Source organism: Marmota marmota, unplaced genomic scaffold, assembly GCF_001458135.2.
Source record: "Marmota marmota marmota unplaced genomic scaffold, marMar, whole genome shotgun sequence".
Lineage (NCBI taxonomy): Eukaryota > Metazoa > Chordata > Mammalia > Rodentia > Sciuridae > Marmota > Marmota marmota.
Window position 1 is genome coordinate 218,920 of NW_026005800.1, and position 15,625 is coordinate 234,544.

The 15,625-nt window shown below is 43.8% G+C and overlaps 1 pseudogene; it reads left to right on the forward strand.

The window, feature by feature from the left end:
• LOC107160980 overlaps nucleotides 1–15,366 on the forward strand; it is a 52,660-nt pseudogene extending 37,294 nt beyond the window's left edge.
• The last annotated feature ends 259 nt before the right edge of the window (nucleotides 15,367–15,625 follow it).

A 15,625-nucleotide genomic window follows, 5' to 3' on the forward strand; every position in this document is an offset into this window, starting at 1 on the left:
TCTACCTCTTGAAAACTTTTATTGAGGATATAAAACAACTGAGGTTGTCAATGGGAAACCATCACTTCTTCTTGGCAGGCAAGAAATTCCAAAAATGTTTGGCTTGTTTTGTTCCTTCTCCTGAAGAAAATATTAGTTTTCTTTCTCAGTGCCTATAATATTTAAATAATCTTCTCTCTATAGAGCCCATAAACATCACAGTGCACCAGAAAATCATCACAATGTGGAGAAAAGCCATCAAAACTGTCCAGCAAATGACGCTAAGAAGTGGGTGCCCAGGACACTTGAATTAACTAATTTTATGATAGTATTTGTAGCACCTGATGTATATGGACCAAATATTGCCCAACAAACCATGTGATAGATGAAGGCAGGGTGCCATGCAGGAAGTCCCTTAAGTATGGTGCACAATTTTTCAAACATTCACTCCATCACATCTTGCTCCAAGTGTAGAACTCTGATTTTTCTAAAAAGCGCCACTGCTCTGTTTCTGCACTGTGATATGGTTTCGGCACCTTGCACGAGTGGGCACCAAGTGAAAGTCAGACTGCTTAAGGTTGATCTGCCTTGGCCAGAGGATAGTTTCCTTTTCCATGTGTCTGTTTCTTGGGTGTGGAAGGATATAACTGCAGCCCTTCACTTCCATGAATTCTCTGGAGCCAGGTAAAGCACAATCAAATGCATAGTGTCACCAGTTCTGCTTCCCTACAGCCATGAGCATGATGCCTGATTCTTGACAGTGGCCAACAAGGAATCTAGGTAAGTGGAAATTGAGCCCTGGTCCACTCAGGAAAATGGAAAACTTTTGAAGTCAATGGTAAAGAGTAGTGAGCCAATCTAAGACAACTCACCTGAAAGGTGGCTCCTAGCCTAGGTCAGCTCTAGCTGTAAAAACACACTTATTGTATTCAAGGTAAGTTGTAAAAAGCATTGTTAAATCATTATTAAATACATATTATTCAGTTTCACTAGGGATCATGGCCAAATCACTTTGTCCATTTAAAATATTAACCATTCATCATTTTCAAATGAAAGCATCATATCTGTTCATTGGGTTTATCCTGTTCTGCATGAATCTGTAATTATTTTATAAGGTTTACATCATAAGCAACACATCTGTGTGTCAATTTCCTATTTTGGAGATCATGAGAAAATGTTCTGTGAGTAGAGGTGTGAGGGTTGAAATATGGAGATGCTGAGTTTCACCTCTTGAGTGGACACTCAGGAAAGTTTCAAGCCTTTTGGTGGGTGTTTGTGTGTTGAGATAGGTCTCTCTTGCTGATTGTCATTATTCTCTCCAGCTGACACCTTTTACATTGTGTTAACTGGTGAAGCACCTAGCTGTCCAAACAGGACTTTGTGGTTCACCTCAGATGAGCCAACCATGAAAGACAAAGTGCAACCAAGGAATAAATTGGCAACAGTGTTTCCATGCAGGTGTGACTTTGGAAACTGTCAGACCCTCTGAGGCCACATGAGGTGCCCAAAGGCCTCCTGCAGATGAGAAGGACAAGGCACAATTGGAATCACAACATTGTCAGAGAGGCAGTCCCTGTCCAGTCCCCCAAGATCTACATCAGTTAAAAACTAAGGAAAGAATTATGCCACAAAGTCCCTGCCATATAGAATATTGGCAGATCACATGCAAGGATTCTTTTGTTTCTAAATTCTTACAATATCACTTCTCTCTCTCAAAAATAAAAAAAGAAGAAAAAGAAAAAAGAAAAGAAAAGAAAAGGTGGGAATTTTCTTTTACATTAAGCCATATTTGGAGGAATTTGTTGTAAAGCTGAAAATCAGCATATTGCTCCCTGTGGGACAATGCAGAATGTCTGCTGGAGATTTGGGGATATTAGCAACTTGTTTGCTAAAAGGCAAACACGGGAGCTGCATCAGACATTGTGTAGTACTAATACACATCTAATAGTCCTGCATGTGCATCTATCAGAGTCATTAATGGCTTCTGAGTCCTGGAGGCCTCTTCTTTACCCTACATTTTAACAATGCAAAGGAAGAGGATGCTCCTGTTTTGACTGAAGAGCTGAGTGCAGTCCATGGGAAGCACAGGGCAGGAGATGCCCCAAGGGATGGACCTTGGCCCTTGTCCTCACAGACCCTCACTGTCTGTGGCATTTGGAACCAGTGGCCAAGATCTTTATGAAATGAGGTATTGGAGTGAGGTCACAGAATTCCCAAGAGCTCTGAAGCTTTATGGTTCCTTGAACTATAAAATGTTTTCTGGGCCACAAATGTAACTAGAGAGACAGAATGGGAGCCTTAGGCTTTGAAATTAAATCTGCACCTCAAGGTCCTTGGGAATGTGTTGGCATGCAGTTTGAGGAATATGAAGAGAGCTCATGGGACAGACAGGCTGCCCAAGGTCCTGAGCATTGAGGCATTTTCAGAGCTACTGAAGGGTAATTCAGAAGGCAAAAGCAATTTTGTGGTAATAACTGCAGTCCATGTAGAACATCTCTGCCTCTGCAGGTGTAGTTTCACTGGAAAGAGGCCCCAATTGCCTCTTGACCCCCAATATTTTTTTCTAGACAAGCCAATCTATGTTGCACTCTTTTGAGGTTTGAATTCCTGGACAGGCTTCGTTAACAATTTCAACCATAATGGAGCCCTGCTGTGTGGCACTAGAGAGATCTAGGCTTGTGGGTTTTCTCATGGGGTCAGTGGGAATGCACAGGAGGAAGCTTTGGGCTGCCTCATACCTCCTGTCATCTTTCTAGGACAGAGAGCTTCTTGCCATCTACACCCTCAAGCACAGAGTGGGTTGGAGATTGCCTGCATGAGCCCCAATGCTGCCTGACTCACTGGAATTTGCTAGGTCAGAGGAGCCCACACATTTCCCAGATTATTTCTAGCCCTCACCAAACACAGGAACCCCAAAGTTTACAATGTCTTCTATTTCCTGAAAGAGTTTTCAAGCTTGTGGTTTATTTAACAGACACAAAGTTAATTTCCTCAAAAATAGTAAATTAATAAATTCTTAATCATTTAAAAACTGAATGTAATAAAAGTGACTATTAAATGATTAGTTTAGAAAAGTGAAAAAAAGTTGCATTTATTGAAGTTCCTGTGTCTTTCATCTCACTGCCCCCAGGGTATAAGACTGTGCATGTCCCTAGATGCTCATAGAGTGGGCTTTGAATGTTGAAATGAAAGCACATGAGCTAAGGTGTTTGAGAGAAAGACCCAGTGTTAACAAGCTCATCACACAGCCTCTGGATCAATTGTTCATTTATAGGGAAGATTCTGCATTCAAACCAATTGGTATACAACTAATTTTTGAATCAGTAAACTATGTTATATGAATTTAAATTTAATGGTTTTATAAAAGGAATTTGAACTGGGTAATGATTTATGCATTTGCATTTCATAAATTAACTGCTTAGTTTTTACTTACAGGTTTCTTGAAGGTCTGAAATAAAAATCCATGCAGCTATGGCCATGACTTGCTGCTATTTTTGTCTTGTGTCCAGTGAGGCCCATGTGTTCATTACACTTGGATTCAATTCTTTCATAAAAGCCATCAAATCATGACTTTTGGCTTCCAGGGCACTTGGGGAGATGTGGTTCCTCTGAGAAGGAGCCTCTGCCTTCAGGGTGCTTGTCTCCTGGCATGGGGGGCACAGGCAGCACAGCAAAGCCCCTAGGTGCAGGGAAGAGGAGTGGCTTCTGGGGGAAGGCATATGGGTTAGGACCTGGGTTAGCTCCAGGTAGGAAGAAATGATCTCATCATGGTGGAGGAGTGCTGCTTATGCTTTTGGACTTTCAGGGCTAACAGAGATAATTCTCACCTTAATAACAGCCATCACTATTGACTCAATGACCCCAGTTTCATGTGTCTGCCCCACCATACTGACAGTGAGTTTCTGGGCTCCACCACAACATAAACTACTCTCTTACACTCCAGCAAACACGTGAGCAGCCACTCATACTCACTGATCATGATTTACTCCACAGCCTCTGAGTCACTCCTGGGTTCATGTTTTACAATATCCAGGTCCACTTGGTGATTTGTGTCATGCCTCTAAGCTGGGCCCAATCTGAATTCTGAAATGTCAAACCATAAAAACAACAGCACTTAATCACTTAATCACCTCCTGTGTGAGTGTGCTTATTTACAATTTTATAGTGCACCCTCTTGATACAGGGAACTATTGGGATTTCTGGACTCTTTAAATCCATCTTTATAAAGATTTTCCTGAACCAGTAATTCTAAATGACTATGATGCCTTGTCAAGGGCCCTTTATTAAAATCGTCTCTGAATGTCAGCCAAAAGGATGGAGTAGAGAATGATTTAAAAACTGCAGACAAGTCTAGGTGAATGATATTTTTCATCAGTTTAACATTTCCCTTTTTGCTAAAGTGAGCAAATAGATTATTTACAAATATCAAGCACATTTTCTGGAATTAAAAATAATAATAATAATCACACTCCATCCATTTTCAGCACACTGCCCTTGTCAGGAAAAGCAGGAATGCTGTGTGGCTTGAATGACAGGCCCTCAGTGTGCTCTGGAAAAAAGGCTCTTTCACCCAGGTCCTGGTGTGAAGGGCCCTAGTGCAGGATCTCCATGTGGTACTTGGCTTATTCAGACTTTCCAGTCCCTGCAAGTCCACACACAAGTCAGTATTATGAAAAGCAAGGTTTGTAGCTGGTGGGGGCACAGTGCTAATTTGGGTCTTCTGAGAATGCTAATTTGGGTCTTCTGAGCTCAGTGGGAAGAGCAAGGCATATGAACTGGACTCTCATGAGAGTTTTGCTCTAGAACCTGTGCTCTCCTGGCTTCCCTATGGGCCATTTTGTCACATGGTCTCACTCAGGCACAGGAGCTGAGAGGAGCCCTCCCCCAGAGTACTTCTTTCCCTTCTGTTCCATGCTCTCTTGCCTTCCTGCAACAGCATGTAATACATATGAAAGCCAGGTGTCCCTATATGCAGCTCCAGCCCACAGGAGCTGGATTCATTGTCTGTAGAATCAGGAATTCCATACTGACCCATGGTTCTGAGTTCAGGGAGTCCCCTGAACTCCTCCTGACTGTGTAGGAGGAGAAACAATGTTCTCATCCCAGGGCTTGTGTGATGCTGCATGGAATAGTTCACTACTGAATGTAGAATAAGGATTCTGTACCAAGGGTATAAATCAGAGACTGAAACTATAAGGATACCCATTCTTTTTGCCTCAACATCATACACTGAGTTTAACTCACACACCCCACTTTCAGGACCCATCTATACCAGGGAAGGTGGATAGGGAGGCAGATCAAGGACATTTAAATCATATGAACTTCTAGCTTTTTTACACAGAAGTTTCTCTCCCTTTTTCAGTTTTTCCCAGATTCCTTATATTCTTATAAAAAATCCGTATACAGTGAAGAATATATACTTTTTGTGAGGCCTATAGATTTTAACATAGTTTAATCAATCATTTGTATATAACAAACATTTAATTTGTAGGTTAATCTAAATTTAGTTTACTGTAAACCAGATGTCCTGGTGGCAAGCATTGGAACTTTAAGCCTTTTATTTTTGTGGGTATGTGTGTGTTTTGCTTGAGGCATAAGAACCACTTTTCTTCCTTAGTGAACTTGTTTTCAATTACAATTATGTTTTTACTACAAATACTTGAAAACATTTAACAGATTTCTTTGGTTGTTAGTTTATCTTTCAATGTACTTGTATTAATCCAGTTATTATGTTATATATGTTTTAAAAACCTATGCAGATGACAAACTTAATAACATCAAAAGTAGAGCAAATTTGGCCCTTTTCTCTCCCTTTCTCAAAGATGAAAGATGAGTTGAAGACACACAGCTACAGCCAAATGCTCAGGAGAACACATGTGCTTAGCTGATGGCGCCTGCATGGTCTTTGGAGCCTGAGGTCCTTCCCTGCTACAGACTGAAGCAGCAAAGATCAAAGCCCTGTGGTGATAATACATCCAATTAGACCATGAGGCCATTGCTAGAGAGCTCACCCTAGTCCACTCTGGTCGTAGCAACCATTTTAACACAGGGGCCAACCAGGGAAATATGACCAAATACACCCTTCCACCACTCCTGAGACTCCCTGATGGGAATGATTATGGATTCCAAAACAGTTGCCTAGCCAACAATGAGCAACCAATATACCAGATGATCCTCAGTGCTGTCAAAGATTTTTCCCCACCACTGGGCAGCTACTTATGGGAACATCTGCATCAAGTAATTTGGGGGAAACTTCAAAGACTTTACTCGGGCCATTGTCCTCTTGAAAGCTTCAGCTGCTTGGCCAGTGCCCACCTGAGCTGTGCTGAAGGAGCTCAGGATATGAGGCTTCATGCTGTCAATCAAGTGATGCAGAGAGAAGCAGGACCAGATCAAGGCTTTGCCAATGCCCTCCACACCTGCTTACTGGTAGGCATCTGAATGTTGGTATCTGTGTTGCAGTGTTCTCCTCTTTACTCATGCTTTGATTAATGTTTCTATAAACATTATACTGCAGGACACTCCTTTGCTAGTAAAAAAAAATCCCAACTTGAATGAGCTCAAAGAAATAAAAAGAAGCATGGACATGGACTTTTCATACTAGGATAGAGCACCATCTGCATAGAGCTAGGGCTGACCTTGAATGTTCACATATTTATGGGTCTCTCTACAACCCCACATACTCTTTCCTGGATGTTGGCCTCTTGTGCAACTGCAGACAGCCTTTCTCCAGGTGGGGAAAAGAGGCTGCCTCCTGGATATGTCCACCTTTGGCAGCTCTTCTTCCCAGATAGCAGCCCAGGAAAGGAAGGATTCTGATGTCCACCCAAATCCTAGAAAGGGATGAAAATGGGTCTAGCATTGGACCCATGGCTTAAGATCAGCCTTGTCACTATGGCTGTGGATCCAAGAGGCTAGTGGTCCTATGTGGGCCATGTACTGTTTCTTGCATGCCAGGCTGTAATATCCACAGATGTCTTGCACAATCACCAATGCAGCCCCCAATCCAGTGGACCTCAGGCATGTTTTCTCTGTGTGAGCTAGAGTACACTCAGGTATCAAGTTCTGGCCAAGATCATCCAAATGCAATGCCACTCACCCTTCAGCCACCTGAGTGGACCATGGCATGGACATTGGTATGGGGTTGTTAGGCTTTGGAATCTACTGTTTATAGTTCATGTAACCATTCAACAAACTCATGAGCCTCCCTGAAATTCAGAGTCATGTCTGCAACACAGACACAGTGTTTAGGTGCCAGAATGCTTCCCTATGCATGCAAAGACAAAGGAGTGAGCTTGTCCATCAGGGCCTTTTCCAGTAGCAGCTAGCAGGAGCCACAGGGAATGTGTCTTCAGGGATGCCAACCACAGTCTGGCTATGCAGCTCTAGTGTCTCCCCTGAAGGTGTCAGTAGAGAGACAGCCTGTGCCGCCAGACTTGGAGAGATGCAGATGTCCTGAAAACCAAGTCAGCCTATGCCCTGCACCTGCACCTCACAGCATCAGTCTCAACCCTCTTCATCCCCTGCAAGCATGTTTGAGACATGTATTGGTGCTGGTTACATCCACTCCCCTCTTCTTTCTGAGAAGGCCTCTGTGTTTTGTTTGTCCTCCTCCTCCTCATCACAGCCATGACTTATAGGTAGTGGGACCCCTCACCAACCAGATGGGCTCAAAAGGTCAGTATCCAGTTTTTTTTTTTGGCCCTGTGATCATCACAAGATCATGTCCAATGAGACAGGGAAACCCTGGGGTCCTCCATCAAGGAAGTCCTTGGGTCCACCATGATGCTGGAGGTTGTGAGGGTTCTCAGAGCACCAGAGCAGCTTCAGGACAAAGTTATCACATGTGCAAAGCAGATGAAGCTGGAAAATCAAAACGGTATTAATCACAGGAACTTTATTTTACTGCAAATTATCATTGGTCTTAAGGGTCTTATTTTTCATGCTACAGAGTTTTAGGAAAGTTTTAGGGGGTTTTAGGAAATTTATATAATCTTACATAAAATTTAACATAAACAGTTTCATTACTCATCTCAGCCAGGTTCAGCTAGAATATTTTGGGAAATATTTAATTCCTTCAGTTTATTCCACTAATTAATGGTTGGTAATTAAATGAACCTCACAGTTTATTCACAAAATGGGCAGCAATTCATTTAGAGGTAGTACCATTGCCAATCTTTTACTTTAATTTATTTTGCTGAGTTTCTTATTGAATTTCAGAAAGAAAAAAAAAGTGCAGGTGATCACCTCTCCCAAAATTTGTAAAAATCAGATTTTATGGATTTTGTTACTTCTTCAAGGAAATGAGTAAATGATGACATTTCTGGTTCTAAGTGGATGATGAACGTGATGAAATAATCATCTAATGAGAGTCATAAAGCGAAGGATAATGAGAGCAGGAGGAAAGACTGAGCAGAGGAGGAAGGCACAAAGGAGACTCCATGGGTCATGGGGCTAGTTCCTTTCAGGGTTGGGCTTCCCAACTCATGGAAGACCCTTGCCCCTCATGGACCCTGAGCTCTAAATGGAAGTGTTGGCCTTGTACATTTTGCCTTAGAAAGGATTCTTTATGCAATAATTCTCACCTAAAAAAGGTGTTGATTACGTGTGCTCACACCACATGCCTAATGCCAGGACAGCAGGTATGGGAGTTCCTCAACTGCTCTAACCCATTACCCCCTAAAGCAGTTTTGTTCCCAAGAGAAGCCTCTTTCAGCCCTGGCAGGGTCCAAATTGTGTAGCCTGAATGACCTTGCTTGCTGTCTTCCCATGAGACAGAGGATGCAGGACGAAAGACAGGTTGCAATCATTCTTGGCCACTCTCAGAGTTTTGTCCTTTCCACATTTGGCCTGATTTCCCTCATGTTTTCCATGTGCAGGACATATGCAGGGTCCTGATGAAGAAGGCTGTTCAAGAAGATGCCTGCTCTGCATCCACAGTGTGCAGCACCAAGGGCGAGGCCACAGTCATGCCTACATGTTCTGCATGTAGTTCATTGGTGACCGTAAAGGGTACACTTGGGGCTCAGGGGAGGGCAGGGTATGAATGGTGGCTGGGGAGTGGTGGCTGGGATGTTCAGGCAGTATTATGGCAGGGTGAGAGGATCAGAACAAACTCATGCTTTTCTGAAGACAGACACAATATTGCAGGTATGTGTGTGCATAGGCTGGACACACTTGCTGTTTTCTTTGCTTAACCAGCAGTAGGGTAAGAGGTGAGCCTGCTAGCAGCAGACAGCATGCAATACCATCATACAGCCACAGTTCCAGGGCCTGTGCATGAATAGCAGAACCCAGCACCCAGCAATAGGGCAAGACATACCCAATTTGAGCCTGAGAGTGTAAGCAAGAAACAATTGCTAAAAAAAAGGTCATGGAAAATGTGGAAGGAGCAGGAGGTGACTGAGAGGTCCCACACCAGATGTGGAACTGCTGGTTGAACAGAGTAAGTAGCATTTTGCAGCCTTGTAACCCACATTACACCAGATGCCCACCAGGCCAAACCTACCTGAAGGCAACTGAACAAACAGACGAAGGACTGGGCAGTAGAGAGATGGCCCAGTACAGCAGGTCCTAATTGCTCCTACAGATACTTTGTCCTCCAGAAGTAGAATGTGGTGCCCATGGCTCTCCCATTGATTCTACATGGTGACTCTCTCCAAAGAGAGCAGTAAGGAGAGAACAGTGACTTCATGCCCCCAGTCAGATGAAGCTCTGCCATGTGGCCCAATCATTCCTTTGACACTTCACATCTGTGGTTTCATCCAGACCCCATGACCCCATGCTAAGCACAGGACAGACATACGCTCTCTGATGCCTGTTTCCTTCTGCCACTCAAGCCTTAATACTGAGTGTCCCAGCATACTCCTTTGCTGTTTTGTCCACTGATGTCATTTTAAGTACTTGGAAGGCCAGGAGCCCTCAGGTTTTCATCCACAGCCTAGGCAGCCTGACTTGGGGCAAATATATGCAGGAGTCCACTCACCACCACCAGACAGATGCTAGGAGACCCCTTGGAACTCAACCCAAGGTTTCACTCCCTCTGCTCAGGTCTGCTGCCTGTGCACAATGAGATGGGCAAGTTCAGCAACATCTTCTCATGGCTCCTGCAGAAGATCACACTCCCCAGTGAGCCTGGAGGCCCACTTAGCACTGTGTGGCCAGCACAGAGGTTATGACAGGATGGGCATGCCCTGGGTTCAGAACATTGTCTGAGGGTTTCATTTGTTCCTAGTGAGAATTTGGCCTGAGAATTATATCACTCACTCTGAGTAAATATAAGCAAATCTGTATATCTAAATAATGCAAATACAACACAGCGTAAGTCCTGTATATTTACATGGAATATGTATATACCATTTCATGCTATCTACAACATTTTCTGTTACTTTTTATCTGTTGATGACAAATATATCATGTCCTGTTACATACCTTTATCAAAAAATCTACCTAGATAGGAACATATATGTAACAACAAATGTGAAGTATGTATTTCTATTGAACCCCTTCAGGTACATGCCAGAATCACAACTATGGTGCACATGGACTGCCTCATCATCAATCAGCTCTGAAGGTGCTAGCCTTGTCCTCTGGTGGAGGCCCACCTTCCTTAAGGTGGAAGGAGCTGTTGGGACACAGGCAGGGTTAACAAAGAGCCACAGGTGGCAGAGGAAGAGACAGAGATAAAAGAGTTCACTGAGTTTCACCATTGGGTGCTGAGGGTACATGTTTGAAGGTTGGAGTAAAGCAGAGGCAGGCTTAAGAAAAAAGCCAATCCACACTTGCATGCTCTCCAAGCTTCATTACAGCAGAGGGCCTGGCTTCCTACTGAGGGGTGGTGTTGTATTTATCCCAGTGACATAAACACTCAAACATTTCACTCACCCAGGGATGCCAGTTGCTGGGTTGCATGCAATTAAAACACTCATGGGTCACTCCAGGGGAACTGGGCTAACTGGGCTATGTGAAATAACCACACAAGAGACAGAAGTACCTTTTTCTTTCGGGGTGCTGTGATGGCTTATCTGACCTTAAGCATCTGGAGAGAGAGAGAGAGAGAGAGAGAGAGAGAGAGAGAGAGAGAGAGAGCCCATATGCTGACCCCTTTTATTGAGGAAAAACTATTCAAATGAGGCAAGGGGTCAGGTTTCAAGGGACTGAGTCTAGCTTCATGATGTCTGCTCTCAGCAGGTTGACTGACATCTAGGTAGGCCACACCCAAGGGCACAATAAGACACACCAAAGATGTTTCCATGGAACATTCTATCCTAATGGACAAAGGGTAATATCACAAAGGAACAGGTGAGCATAGCTCAACCCATGGGGATACAGGAAGGCATGCCCATGCACGAAGACACAGTCACTCAGACCTTAGAAGACCATGGCTATCCATATTACAGCATGACCACTGGATGCTGCACTGGTTAGCAGCAGAGTCAGAGACGGTCATGTGCTCATTGGCCTCCCACAGTGTGGGGTGGAGCTGAGGTAGGACCCACAGTGGACAGTCTGGACAGTGCAATTTGAGAGAAATAAAACAAGAACTAACTTTGTTTTTGTGGGCATCACTGCTACCCTGGCTCCTAGAGAACAGAGGTGCTGTGCATTAGCTCATGGAGACTCTCCCCAGATCTCCTCTGCTGGACAGTTATTTGCAGACTTTTGAAATTTGGAGATAGGGTGGATGACTGAGAACAGGAAGAGAAGAAAGTGAACAAACTAAGAATAACCTCCCTTGGGACCCCAGAGCCCTGAGGCCAGAGGACAGAGAGCCAGGCAGGAGGCCTCATAGTTCAAGGGACTGGAATCCATGTGGGGAAGGCACTCAAGAAACCATCCCAGGAAATCAGACATGGGTTGGCCTTAAATGGCTCTGCAAAAATGACAGATGGTTCTGCTTAAGCAGAGCCATTTATACAGCAGAAGTCACAAGGGAGAGATGAACCCACATTCATGGGTGACTTAGAATACCAACAAAATTCACTAACATCATTAGAGGTCACATAACAATTACAGATGCTCTTGCTGGAATCTCTTCTTTTATGTCTTTCAAATTCTTACTTCAAAGATTGTAACTTGAGTAAAGCTTGGCAAACATTAAAAGACTAGTACATTAACGCTCACTTCTTTGGAGACATTTTCACTAATAGAAGTGCAACTGACAGAGGTATGTCTTCAAAACAGTTTTTACGAAGAGAAGTGTTCTGCAAAATATCTTAGTGGTAAATTGACCTCAGGAAAAAAGACTGCCCCTCAAGAAGGTTTTCTGGGAACTAAAACAGGAAGGTTGGTGAGTCCAGGAGCTTTGTCTTCAATCCATTATCATGGGAACAATTGGTCTTTGATTCTAAACTGCTTTCAATGGAACCAACATGGTGGCGGGTGTGGAGAGATCAAGTCTCTGCGCAGGCATAGGGAGTTGTAAACCTTCTAAATGCTGTTTTCCCAGGATCACTAGGCAATGCTGAGCTGACGTGGATCTGGTGCGAACACTTTGGGCCTCTCAGAACACACACCGAGCCCGGATCCGCTGAATTCAAGCTCCCTTTTGCCTGCGACTCACAGACAAACCGCTGTGACTCAGCACTAAAGGATCCCACTGAAACAACTGGTCGGCCCTTCTGAACCTGTGGAGGTTAATACCAACGGAGCCTGCATAGGCATTGGCCACAGGATTGAGACGGGGCTTGGGAGAGCCAGTCAGGACCCACCCGTTGCATTGGTCACCCGGCAAAGGGAACGAACTGTTGCCATTTGCATGGGATACAACCATGGCAGAAAACTGACATCACCAGAATGCAGCGGAGGAGATAACTTCATTGAAACCGGCGGTGACAGGTGTGTAACCCCCTAGCCCTCCCTCTCCACACAGCGGGGAAAACTTAAGGGCCCCTCCCAGCTCTCCCGTGAGCGTGATAGTCAGATCGAGGGAATCAGGAGTGGCGCGGGACCCGCGGTGCGGAACCCCCATCCAGTCCTGGGCATACAGTGGAGTTTTACAAAACCTTTAAAGAAGAATTAATACTAATACTTTTCAAGTTATTTCAGGAAATAGCAAAAGAGGGAGCTCTTCCAAATTCATTCTCTGAGGCCAACATCACCCTGATTCCGAAACCAGACCAAGACACCTCAAAGAAAGTAAACTACAGACCAATATCTCTAATGAACCTAGATGCAAAAATCCTCAATAACATTCTGGCGAATCGGATACAAAAACACATCAAAAAAATTGTGCACCATGATCAAGTAGGATTCATCCCTGGGATACAAGGATGGTTCAATATACAGAAATCAATAATTCTTATTCACCACATCAATAGGCTTAAAGATAAGAACCATATGATCATCTCAATGGATGCAGAAAAAGCATTCAACAAAGTACAGCATCCCTTTATGTTCAAAACATTAGAAAAACTAGGGATAACAGGAACTTACCTCAACATTGTAAAAGCTATCTAAGCTTAGCCTCAGGCTAGCATCATTCTGAATGGAGAAAAATTGAAGGTATTCCCTCTAAAATCTGGAACAAGACAGGGATTCCCTCTATCACCCCTTCTATTCAATATAGTTCTCGAAACACTGGCCAGAGCAATTAGACAGACAAAAGAAATTAAAGGCATAAAAATAGGAAAAGTAGAACTTAAATTATCACTATTACAGAAGACATGATTCTATACCTAGAAGACCCAAAAAGACAAAGAAACTACGAGAAATAAGAAATGAATTCAGCAAAGTGGCAGGATATGAAATCAACAGGCATAAATCAAAGGCATTTCTGTATATCAGCAACAAAACTTCTGAGACGGAAATGAAAAAAAACACCCCATTCACAATATCCTCAAAAAAATAAAATAAAATACTTGGGAATCAACCTAACAAAAGAGGTGACAAAATTGTCCAAAATTGAGCTCACACAAACCACTGGCTTCTGGGAAGACTGACCTGGGAAAAGGCATTGGGGATTGCTGTCCACATGCTGGGCCCATGTTCTCCTCCCATACTCTCCTGTTCAACATCTTTTCCCATCAGATTTCCCTTTTGTTGAAGTGGGCATCTCTCAGGTAACTCACAAGAATTCCCATTGGATTTGGCTACCTGAGTTGATTGCATTACCTTCAACCAATGACCACGACAGCCCAGGAACTCACAGTTCCCTCCTCTGGCCTTCTGTACCTGGCCTGCCCTTCTTGTCTCACACCTGGAGGTCAACCTCCTCAGGCACAGAACACCAGCTGTCCACAGATTTAGAAGGAAATGCCAAGGTACTCCTGCTAAAGAAGCCCACCAGAGTGCCTCTCTGCCACTGAGGGACAGAGACCCCTTAACATGGAAGCTGCCCTGAGGTGGGTATCTCCAGCCATCAGCTAGCATTGAGAAACATCATGGAAACAAGAAAAGCACATGAAATTGGCCCAGAATTTTGTTTTAAAGTGTGGGGGTGTTTATAAATCATTATCAACCATGCTCCTGGATCATTCACTTAATAGAAGATGGTGGGGAACATTCATCCTGGTTTCAATTGTGGAAAGGATGAGTTTCAGCCATTTGATACCCTCTCTTGGGATCTCAGTGCAGCCTTCCTCTCTACTAAAGGGAGCATCTTGGAGGACAAGGTCCATGGTACCCTGGCCAACACTAGGTCCTGCAGGGCATCCTTGGCACCCAGTAAAGGAACACCCACTTCAGCTTAACCCTTAGAACTTCTTGGCAGGGGTGGCATTCTAAGTGTATATCACACTACTGTTGTCAAAGCCACCCAGATTGCCTTTTTTAAGGAACTTGAGTCAGATGTTTCTCCACCAATGCTATGCACTTGTTGCACATTGGTATGAGTCACTCATTGGTCTCATTTGCACATTGGTGGATGGAGTTGCTTTCAAATATTGTGAAATGTTTTGTTTCAGCTTGGGTGATGACTGTTTTCAAAGGCAAGAAATACAAATGTTACATACAAACATTTCCTCTTTGTCCCACTATTCCATGCCAAAGTACAGGGGAGACTCACAGAAAGTGTTCTACTACATCAAAGGAGGCACTGCCCATTCTGTAGGTGGAAACCGAAACATTCTAAATATCACCTTTGTCTCTGAAGACTGAAAGTGGCTTATCTCTCCTATTGTGAAAGAGTAACTGATCTGAGGGCTCCCAAAACTTTGTTCTTTTCCAGCAGCTAAGTGAGAGTAGAATTGCAAGTCCTCATTATGGACAGGGCACTGCTTAGCACATTTCAGGGCCTTTACTCTGTGATTTTGATGTCTGGCAGCTACCACCCAAGAAGGGGAAGGAGACCCTGATGAAGCCCACAGTAGCAGCCAGGAGGATGGCCAGCTCTCACCCATACACTATGTGGATTATGCCCTGAACTACCTGAGCCTGAATGCTCCATAGGGAGTCAACCACATGTGGTGGAAGTCCCTCTCCTCCACCCAGCACCTTGCTGGTTAAAAGTCCAATATGCCTTGACAGAATCCCAAATTCACAATGCATAAATTACTTATGTTAAGTCTGTAAGGTAATACAGATGGATGCACGTTGTTGGTGTACAATACTTCACAAATATAACTAATTAATTTAAATAACAAAACCCTAAATAGGCTCCAGTGTCTGGTGTTGATGTAATGTAAATTACGGCCAAAACCCAGGACAT